Source organism: Somniosus microcephalus, chromosome 16, assembly GCF_052327205.1.
Source record: "Somniosus microcephalus isolate GS21.2 chromosome 16, FLI_Smic_1.0, whole genome shotgun sequence".
Classification (NCBI taxonomy): domain Eukaryota; kingdom Metazoa; phylum Chordata; class Chondrichthyes; order Squaliformes; family Somniosidae; genus Somniosus; species Somniosus microcephalus.
In genome coordinates, this window is record NC_141002.1 from 74839791 (window position 1) to 74851425 (window position 11635).

Sequence of the window (11635 nt, forward strand, 5' to 3'; positions counted from 1 at the left end):
CGCAACTACGCCCAGATTGACAGGGAGGCCCTCAGCCTAGTATGGGGAGTAAAAAAATTCAACCACTATCTGCATGGACAGAAGTTCACCTTGCTGACTGACCACCAACCACTTGTCTCCATCTTTAATCCTAAGAAGGGCGTGCCAGTAATGACTGCACAGCGGTTACAAAGATGGTCCCTGTTTCTAGGGGCGAATCAATATGGAATAGAATATAAAGGCACGAGACAGCGTGGGAACGCTGATGGGCTATCGCGCCTGCCACTGCCTACTGTGGAGGAAGCACCAGCAGTGGACCCTATCGAGATATTTTATTCGTCGATAATTGAACGATTGCCAGTAACAAACGCGGATATAGAGAAGGAGACCCACAATGATCCGACGCTGTCACGGGTATATGAATTGACGGTGAGGGGATGGCCAACACATGGCGACTCACTGTTGCCAGCATTCTCATCCAGAAGAGAACAGCTGTCAGTATGCCAGGGGACAGTGATGTGTGGATCCAGAGTGGTGATTCCACCCAAGTTAAAGGAGAGAGTGCTAAATGAGCTACATGAAGGTCATCTGGGGGGAGTGAAAATGTAAAGCCTAGCTAGGGCTTATGTGTGGTGGCCGGGAATCGATCAACAAATCGAAGACCTAACTAAGAGCTGCTTAGGATGCCAGAAGGTCCAAAATGCACCACCACATGCCCCTCTACACCCATGGGAGTGGCCCTCCTCTCCATGGCAACGGGTGCACATTGATTTCGCTGGTCCATTCATGGACTCAATGTTCTTAATAGCAGTGGATGCTCATTCAAAGTGGCCTGAGGTGATAAAGATGTCTTCAACCACTACAGAGAAAACGATTGCAGTCCTACGGACCATATTTGCCAGAAACGGGTTGCCAGAGCAGATCTGCTCTGATAATGGACACAGTTTGTGTCCGACGAGTTCCAAAAATTCATGAAAAGGAATGGGGTAAGGCATTACACATCTGCCCCGTATCATCCAGCCACCAATGGATTGGCTGAGAGGTTCGTACAAACCTTTAAGAAGGCGATAAAGGCCATGTGCGACGAGGAAATTCCACTACAGCATAAGATGGACAATTTCTTATTAGCCTACCGAAACGCGACACATGCAGTTACCAACCAGACCCCGGCCATGATGTTCTTTAACTGAAGGTTGAGATCTTGTCTGGACTTGCTCAGACCAAATGTGCGAAGAAATGTTGAGGACAAACAATTCCAGCACATCAACGAGAAGCCGACAAGGAGCTTCAATGTAGGGCAACCAGTCTTGGCCCGGGACTATCAAACAGAGAAGTGGCAACCCGGAACGATATGTACAAGGCAGGGGCCATTAATGTACACAGTGGATGTCGGGGAGAACATTGTGAGACGCCACGTCGATCAGATCTTAGCATCACAGGAATGCGTCAACCCCATGTCTCGAGTACCTGGGGATGAACCCGACATACCGGTAGTATCTACTTCAGACCCAGTAGCAGTGGAACCTGATGAACTACCCGATGAAAGGGGGTCAGAATCGCCTCTGCACCAAGAACAAGAACCTCCGGAAAGGCGCTATCCCAAAAGGGTCAGGAAGCCGCCCCAAAGACTGAATCTATAAATGTAATTGTTATTTGAATATTAAGGGGGTATTATTAATCTAAAAAGAGAGGAATTGTAGTGTATGTGCTTTAAGTCAGAACTACTTTTTACAGCTCCTGTATACTGTAGTACTGGCAGTAACCACACCGGTATATAAGCTGTGCGCATGCCTCTGTACCCCATTCTAGAGATTACCCTCCTCCAGTAAAGCCCTGTTACTTGTTTATGTACAGCATCCGTGTAATTATTTATCCACTGAACCACGGATCTAACACTTCTTGTGCGTCAGTTAGCATTTTTGACAGTCGTCCAGGTGTGACGTCGTCATCCTTTTTGGCCTCAACCTTCAGTGCCTGTATGGAATGCCAATCTAATTGTATCTTCCGGATCCATTCACGTCCTAGTAGTGGTGGTCCTCCATCTGGCAATACATATAGGTCCATTTTTGGTATTTCCTGGCCTTTGTATATCACGTTCACCCTTATTTTTCCTTTGGGGTAGACTTTTTGCCCCGTGTACGTCTTCAAGACAATCTCTGTAGCTTTCAAAGTTATATGTGAGAATAGCAGCTTGTAGTCCCTTCGGTTTATGACTGTTAGGGCTGATCCTGTGTCCAATTCCATTTTCACTTGGACTCCGTCTATCTTGAGCGTGACCCAGATAGTCTGGTGACTTTTGATTACATTATGTAGTTTCAGACAACCCAGCTCCTTGCTTCCGGAGTCTGTATCACTTTTCTGTTCATCTGAACTACTGTCCATCACCTTTTGTACCTTTTTGTACTTCTCCTGTGGAGATTTCTTGCTGCTGGTTTTCTTCCCTGACCTGCAGACTCTTGCTATGTGTCCTGCTTTTCCACACTGTCTGCACACTTGGTCTTTCAACCAACAATCCTTCTGGTCGTGTGTTGTTCTGCCGCAGCGATAACACTTCCCTGCTCCATATGACATTTCATTGGTGCCATATTCTTGCGGTCTCCGTTGTATCTCTGCAGCGCCCCGTGCGGCTGCTTCGTGTGATCCTGCCATGCTGAAAGCCTTGTCCAGCGTAAGATCCTTTTCTGATAGAAGCCGTTTCTGGGTTCCTTCACTTTGAAGCCCACACACAAACTTGTCCCTTAACGTATCTGCTAGTCCCATTCCAAACTGGCAGCGTTTCGATAGCTTGCGCAGTTCCGTTAAATACTCAGCATTACTTTCATCTTTCTGCTTGTTCCTTTTGTGGAACTTAAATCTTTCTGCTATCAGCAGCGGTGTGGGGTTTAAGTGGTCCTGTAGGATTTCCACTATGCTTTTGAAATCCTTATCCACTGGCTTCTCTGGGGTTATTAGGTTTCGCAGTAAGCCATACGTTTTTGCACCCATGGAATTCAACAAAACCAGTGCTTTCCTGGCATCTGGCACTTCATTCGCCTTGCAGTACACCTCAATGCATTCCACATATGTCGCCCAATCTTCGACTTCATTGTCGAATGCAGTGACACTGCCACTCTTCGGCATCCCTGGGTGTGGATAGACTTTCTAAAATGGCGTCTCTCGCGCTCTCCCTTCTTCTCCGCTGGCTCAAAATGGCGTCTCCCACGCTTTCCTTTCTTCCCGCGCTCGCCCTTCTTCTCATCTGCAGCTTCAAAAATGGCGTCTCCCGCACTCTCCCTTCTTCTCCACGGCTCAAATGGCGCGCTCTCCCTTCTTCTCCGCGGCTCAAATGGTGTCTCCCGCACTCCCTTTCTTTCCCCGTGGATGCTGCTCAGCCCTTGAGCCCTGGCTGCGCTCTGCGCGTTCTCCTGTGCACCTCTCTCGTTGCCACCGCTCGGTCCTGAACCCCGGCTGTGCTTTACCCGCGCTCTCCTTTTGTTTTCCGTCGACGCCGCTCGGTCTTCAACCCCCGGCTGCGCCCTGTGCGCTCTACCCTCTCTCTTACCCCGTTGACGCTGCTCGGCCTTTCCTGTGCCGTCGGTCGGCTCCAGCCGCCGCTGTCCGAGAAGGGTCTGCGCTGTACCTGTTGCCAGTCTGTTGCTGGATCGTCGTGGCTGGAGAACCAAGCCCAGCTCTCAACAGCCTCCCCTGCGATGTTCACTCTCTCTGCCGGATGACTGGGCGGTTGCTCTTGGTTGACGCCCGTGCTTCTGGCCTCGACTTTCTTCCACCGTCCTCCCGGAGCGAATCCTTGGAAGGAAATGCAGAGTTGCAGGTAGATTCAAATCGACCTCGTCGCCACTGTTGAATCCGTAACTCTTAAGGTATGGTGTTCTTCAATAACTAGATGGAGGCTGTAGATTAACAATCAACAGGTGTTTACTGGAGGAGAGTAGTCTAAAGACTAACAGTACAGATGCCTGCTCAAGGCTTATATACAGGTGTGGTCACTGCCGGTACTACAGTATACAGGAGCTGTAAAAGTAGTTCTCTCTTAAAGGTACATACACTACAGTGGGGAAAGATGTATCACTTCAGCAAAGCATTTCTTCCTAGGGTTTCTTTTGCTAAAATATGCGTTATGCCTGAATTGTTAACTCTTCAACTGCCAGCAGTTCAGGAGAATGTCTCACACCCTGGGCACTGCCACTTTTCCAAGGATTCAGTCCAAGGCTAAAAAAATCCCCGATTATAACATTGGCCCTGAATTTGCAGTCGGAGGCATACCAGAAGAATACGCCTCAGAACTGAAAAAAAAATCCTAACTTACCTAATATCTCGTTATTTGGCTCAGTGTCAACTTTTCTCTGGTTACACTCCTGTGAAATGCCTTGTGACATTTTCCTACATTAAAGGTGCTATATAAATGCAAGCTGTTGTTGTTTCTTCCCTCTCCATCTCTTCAATATTTACTGCAATGTTATTTCACACTCACTACCTATTTCAATTACAGTTTAAAACAAAATTCTACTCGTTGATCTGTACGTACACTGTTTTGCTGTCTAGTTTTAGAGTTGGAACGCACACATGTAAAATTTAGTCTTTATGTTTCCTGATGGGACTTATTTAATTTGGGCTACCCCTCGTGTTATGATAAGATTAAATGGAAAATCTATACTATTTGGAAATGAGCTCCAAAGACTAGTTAACTAGCCAACCAAGAGGCTGAACGTCAAAAGTTGACCAGTTTATGTCACTGGAGTGACCAGGTCAAGTTCTGTTGTTGTTTCTAGGTCAACATGTAGAAGACCAAAGCAGCTAATGAAATAACTGATCAGTGGCACAAGAAAGTAAATGTGCCAAGATAAGTTGTCTTGTTATAGTTGGCTAGGAGATGGGAGTTGCAGCTAGCACTGTGGAAAAGCTCATTGCAATGAAAAATGTACAACATCTTCGTTACAAAAAAAATTATGGTATACCCCCTCTCTTCCCACTCCCATGGGAAGATAGATTTAGCAAAAAGAAAAAACATGAAATAAACAAGCATCGTTATATTTATGCACATTCAATAAGAGGGCCAGATAAGATTTAATTAAAATGTGTATTATTCATGCATGCATGAATGGCTATGTTTACATGAATTCAAATTGATGGATTGTGTCTTTCAAGTAATATTAAACTAATCCCTGCATTGGGATTTTATTCCCTCATATAATCTCCCTTTTGTTCCAGCATCAAAACCATTCTTCATAAAGGTTATATACTAGAGGATATTCCAGTCCAAAGTAAAATATTTGAATGTGTAACATGGTTTGCACAGCATGAACATCTTATTAATTTAAAAACAGTATGGGCTAAAAGCCAAAAGGTGTGCTAAAGATTGATCTGAAAACTAAAACAATAAGAATTTAGATTTATCAAATATGGAGGGATGCTTGAACCCAGAACCTGTTAACCCAGAAGCAAAAGTGCTAGGACTAAACCAAACATGAGCCACGCTAACACTCGGTACCGTTACTCTAAACCTCAAACTATGAAATGAAAAATCTTAATTAAGGTGTCAAGGTGGAGCACCAATGTATAGCACCATAGTATGGAAAAAAGCAGATTAAATTCCCCCCTGTCATAAGAATCACGAGGGGAGGTACCAATGGGAAGGCGAGACACTTCTTCCATAGACAAATTCAGAAGAAGAGTCATCCCTAGCCACTCTAACACACCTTCTAGAGGTCAGTTTAGAGCTGCATTGGCTGAGGTCAGGGAGAATCATACAGCTCAGGAGGACGTCATTGGGCCTATTAGGTCTGGTCCAGTGCTCAGAAAGGGCAATTTACTTGGTCTTAATCCCCTGCCAGTTACTTAAACCCCTTTTAAAAGCTATTATTGATTCTGCTTCTACCATTGTTTCCAGTAGGGCATTCCATGTCCTCACAACCCTCTCCCTAAAATAAATTCTCCTAGCCTCTCCTTTCATTCTTTTTTAATTTATGACCAGTAGTTACCGACTCCCGCTATTGGAAATAGTTTTTCCCTATTTACCTCATCAAAACTCTTCATAATTTTGAACAGCTCTATCAGATCTCCTCTTAACCTTCACTGGTCTAATAAAATCAGCCCCAGTTTCTCTAGTGTCTCCTCTTAATTAAAGTCTTTCATCCTTGGTATGATGTCAGTGAATCTCTTCTACACCATCTCTATAGCCTTACCATGCTTCCTAACATATGGTGCCCAACACGGAGTACAATATTCTAACTGTAGCATAACCACTGAGTTGTATAAGCTTAGCATTACCTCTTTACTTTTGTACATTATCTCCCTAAAACCAGAGACCTAAAAAAACCCCCAGCTTTATCAACTAGCCCTCCCACTTTAAAAAATATGTATCTTAAGAGGTCACCCACACTCAGTTACATAAGAAATAGGAGCAGGAGTAGGCCATTCGGCCCTTCAAGCCTGCTCCGCCATTCAATGAGATCATGGCTGATCTTCTGCCTCAACTCCATTCACCGGCCCTATCGCCATATCCCTTGATGCCCTTACTAGTCAGAAATCTATCGAATTCTGTTTTGAATATACACAATGACTGAGCCTCCACAGCCCGCTGGGGTAGAGAATTCCAAAGATTCACCACTCTCTGTGTGAAGAAATTTCTTCTCATCTCAGTCCTGAATGGCCTAACCTTTATCTTGAGGCTGCGGCCCCTGGTTCTAGACTCCCCAGCTAAGGGAAACATTCTCCCAGCATCCATCCTATCAAGCCCTGTAATAATTTTGTATGCTTCAATGAGATCCCCTCTCATTCTTCTGAATTCAAGAGAATACAGGCTTAGTTTACTCAATCTCTTCTCATACGACAGTCCAACCATCCCAGGAATCAATCTTGTGAACCTTCATTGCACTCCCTCTATGGCAAGTATACCCTTCCTTAGGTAAGGAGACCAACATTGTACACAGTACTCCAGGTGTGGTCTCACCAAGGCCCTATATAATTGGAGTAAGACTTCTTTACCCCTGTACTCAAAACCTCTTGTAATGAAGGCCAGCATACCATTTGCCTTCGTAATGGCTTGCTGCACCTGCACATTCACTTTCAGTGACTCATGTACAAGGACACCCAGGTCCCTTTGAGCATCTGCATTCCCCAATTTTTCACCATTTAGGAAATACTCTGCCTTTCTGTTTTTTCTACCAAAGTGGATAATTCACATTTATCCACATTATATTCCATCTGCCATGTTCTCGCCCACTCACTGAGCCTGTCGAGATCCCCTTGAAGCCTCTTCACATCCTCTTCACAACTGCCACTGCCACCTAGCTTTGTATCATCAGCAAATTTGGAAATGTTACATTTAGTCCCCTCATCCAAATCATTGATATAGATTGTGAATAGCTGGGGCCCAAGCACCGATCCTTGCGGTACCCTACTAGTCACAGCCTGCCATCCTGAAAAAGACCCATTTATCCCTACTCTTTGTTTTCTGTCTGTTAACCAATTCTCAATCCATGCTAGTATATTACCCCCAATTCCATGTGCCCTAATTTTGTTCACCAACCTCTTGTGTGGGACCTTATCGAAGGCCTTCTGAAAATCCAGATACACCACATCTACCGGTTCCCCTTTGTCTACTCCACTAGTTACATCCTCAAAGAACTCCAATAGGTTTGTCACCAGGATTTCCCTTTCATAAATCCATGTTGACTCTGCCCAATATTACTATTAGTTTCTACGTGCCCAGTTATTGCATCCTTTATAATAGATTCCAGCATTTTCCCAACTACTGATGTGAGGCTAACAGGTTTGTAGTTCCCTGTTTTCTCTCTCCCTCCTTTCTTAAATAGCGGGGTTACATTTGCTATCCTCCAATCTGCAGGAACCATTCCAGAATCTATAGAATTTTGAAAGCTGACAATCAATGCGTCCATTATTCCAATGGCCACCTCTTTCAAAACCCTAGGATGTAGGTTATGCAGTCCTTGGGATTTGTCGACTTTTAGTCCCATTAATTTTGCTAGTGCTGTTTTTTTACTAATAATAATTTCTTTATGTTCCTCATTCTCGTCACACCCTTGGTTTTCTCATATTTCTGGGAGGTTTTTTGTGTCTTCCTCTGTGAAGACAGAAACAAAGTATTTATTTAATTTCTCAGCCATTTCCTCATTCCCCATTATAAATTCTCCCGTCTTGACTGTAAAGGACCTACATTTACCTTTGCCAGTCTTTTCCTTTTCACATACCTATAGAAGCTTTTACAATCTGTTTTTATACTTTTTGCTAGTTTGTGCTTGTATTCCATTTTCCCTTTCTTTAAGAACTTCTTGGTTCCCCCTTTGCTGATTTCTAAAAAGATCCCAATCCTCAGGCTGACCACTTTTTCTGGCAACTTTATAAGCTTCCTCCTTTGACTTAATACTAGCTTTAATTTCTTTTGTTAGCCATGGTTGGATCACTTTTCCTTTTGGGTTTTTATGCCCTAGAGAAATATATGTTTGTTGCAAATTATGCATTATTTCCTTGAATGTTAGCCATTGTATGTCCACCTTCATACCTTTTAGTGTAGTCTCCCAATCTACCATGGCCAACTTGTCCCTCATACCCTTATAGTTTCCTCTGTTTAGATTGAAGACCTTAGTTTCAGATTGGACGACATCACTCTCAATCTCAAACTTAATGTAAAATTCAATCATATTATGGTCACTTGTCCCTAAAGGCCCCTTTACCACAAGATTATTGATTAGCCCTTTCTCATTACACAGTACCAGATCCAGAATAACCTGTTCCCTGGTTGGTTCCTCCAGATACTGATCCAGGAAACCATCTCACATGCATTCCAAGAATTCATCCTCCACACCATTAGTGGTAATTTGATTTGCCCAGTCAATATGTAGATTAAAGTCCCCCATGATTACCGTATTGCCCTTGTTACATGCACTTCTAATTTCTTGATTGATACTGTGCCCTACATTACCATTACTGTTTGGTGGCCTATACACAACTCCCACCAATGTTTTCCGCCCTTTGCTGTTTCTTAGCGCCACCCAAACTGATTCCAATTCTACACCACGATCTGCCAAGCCAAGATCTTTTATCTCTACCATACCGATCTCATCCCGTATTAACAGCGCTACGCCACCTCCTTTTCCTTTTTGTCTGTCCTTCCTAAATGTTGAGTACCCTGGAACATTCAGTTCCCAGCTTTGGTTACCCTGCAACCATGTCTCTGTAATGGCAATTACATCATACCCATTTACTTCTATTGGTGCCATTAATTCATCCACCTTGTTGCGAATGCTACATGCATTTAGATAAAGTGCCTTCAACTTTGCCTGTTTAATATTTTTCTGCACTTTGACCCTCTTTACTGTTGGCCTTTGTTTCTGCTCCCTACTAGTTTTGCTGACTACTTTTCTAACTTGCACTTCCAGCTTTGTTTCTCCCCATTCTGGGCCCACACTTAGGTTCCCAGCCCCCTGACAAACTAGTTTAAATTCTTCCCAACAGCACTAGCAAACCCCCCTGCGAGGATGTTGGTCCCGTTTCTGCTGAGGTGTAACTCGTCCAGCTTGTATAGGTCCCACCTTCCCCAGAATCGGTCCCAATGCCTCAGGAATTTAAATCCCTCCCTCCTACAACATCTTTACCTGGACCATCTATAGATAGTGGTCCAGGTAAATCAAAGGTTATTCTTTAATCTTTTTTAGAAAAGGAACCAAATTATGGACAAATGTATAATTAAACCTCCATCTAAAAGCTGGGAAGTTTAGAGAAATTGTAAGGAGGACCATTTTTAAACCATTCTAATTTTCTGTTTATTCCTACATAATTCTGAATGGTTCAGTATTTACTTCTCTTAAACCTCCCTATTCATTGATATTTTTTCTAACATAAATTATTATGTTATAGAATTGTAGACAATTCAGTTCCTCGTGAGCAATCTGTTTTCTAGATTTTGTGCTTGGGTAAACGCTCACAATGCATGCTGGGCAATGCAGTTTTTCCACAGCAATTCTAATTTCACTTTCAACTATTTTGACCAGCCTCAAGCAATTATCTAACCCTCCAGCCTGCTACCTCCATACAGAACCATTGCCAATTACCCCTCTATTCGTATACTCCCCTCCAGCCTGCGGTCTGCTTATTTCAGGACTTCAAAGATTGGAATGATGGCCCACTTCTAAACGCATGGAGAAGGGGAAGGATTTTTCAAACTGCTACAGATGAGGCTGCAAATTCCTGCCCTTTGTAGGATTACTTCAACGTCTGGGTGAGAGAGTAGGTTGACAGTCATCACGATCGGGGATAGAAGCAGGAAATTTAGAATTGTATACACTTCTTCCAAAATTTGCCACATCCCTCCCCTGAGGCCCAAACATTGCTCCCCCAGAAAATGTATACATTAAAAATGGTGCATTTCACAATTGATAGACCTTCAATCTAAAAAAATTGGAAAAATAAATAACATACTAACCAGACCATCAATTCTCCAAAAGCTATCTGAAAAATCACCATTCCTCTGTTCAGTTGTAGTCCCCTTCCCTTCACAGAGAGCCTCTTTCACAAAGGAATTCTTCAACTCTAATCTCTGTTTACAAAGGCACTGTCTCCCTCTGTTCCCAAGATCAATGATTCACTTTTCCCCTCTACCTCTTCTCCCAACTCAAAGAAGCAATCTTTGCCATCTAACCACTCCTCCAATTCATAGAGACATTCTCCCTCTCTGATGGTCTACTTATTGACAATCTCAGCTGAAGCTTGTAACCAGCATTATAGAATCACAGAGCCGTACAGCACAGAGAGAGGCCATACAGCCCTTGGTGCCTGTGCCGGCTCTCTGAAAAAGCTATCAATTAGTCTCACTCCCCTACTCTTTGCCCATAGCCCTGCAAATGTTTCCTTTTTAAGTCTATATCCAACTCCCTTTTGAAAGTTATTATTAAATCTGCTTCCACCACCCTTTCAGGCAATGCATTCCAGATCTAACACTACTGTTTTGCTCTGGAAATGATCTCTGTGTTGCAGGCAGGAACTCCAGAGCTACTGTAAGACCAGGAATTCCCACTGGCAGCCTATATCTGCTCCTGGAGTGAAGCAGCAGTGGCAGCAGAAGCTTCGATGTTAGGTATGAACCAGAGCTGGGACCAGTAATGAGAAGAGCATTAGGAAATGGGAGGGCATTGATCTCCTGACCTGATTCCCTAGGGCAGCAAATCAGCTGTTGTAGAGCAAACCGCTGAATTATCATTCCAAGAGATATAAAGTGCATACATTTGCATACAGTGCATATATCTAGCTACACTTCTGATCTCGATCAATTGAGTTACAGGTAAGGGGTAGCAAACGGGAGGGGTAGCTTTCTATTAATTCAATTACCTTATTTCACTTGAATCCAGTTCCAGTAGTACTAAATGTTATCATGAGAGAAATGTGCAGTAATCAACAAGACTGCCCTTTGTCAGTGCTAATAATCACAACAATCCCATTAAATTGAAATATATGCTCAGAATATGATGCTGAAATTATATTCTGCAGTGTGAGTAACCACCCTTTTTTCTTCATTCTGCTCTATTATGTTGATAATTCTGGATAAACACATTTAATAAAAACTATTGAAATATGCCATGTGGTTAATTTGCACGAATTAAATTTAGTTCAACAATATTCAATAAAATGAAATAATGTCAAT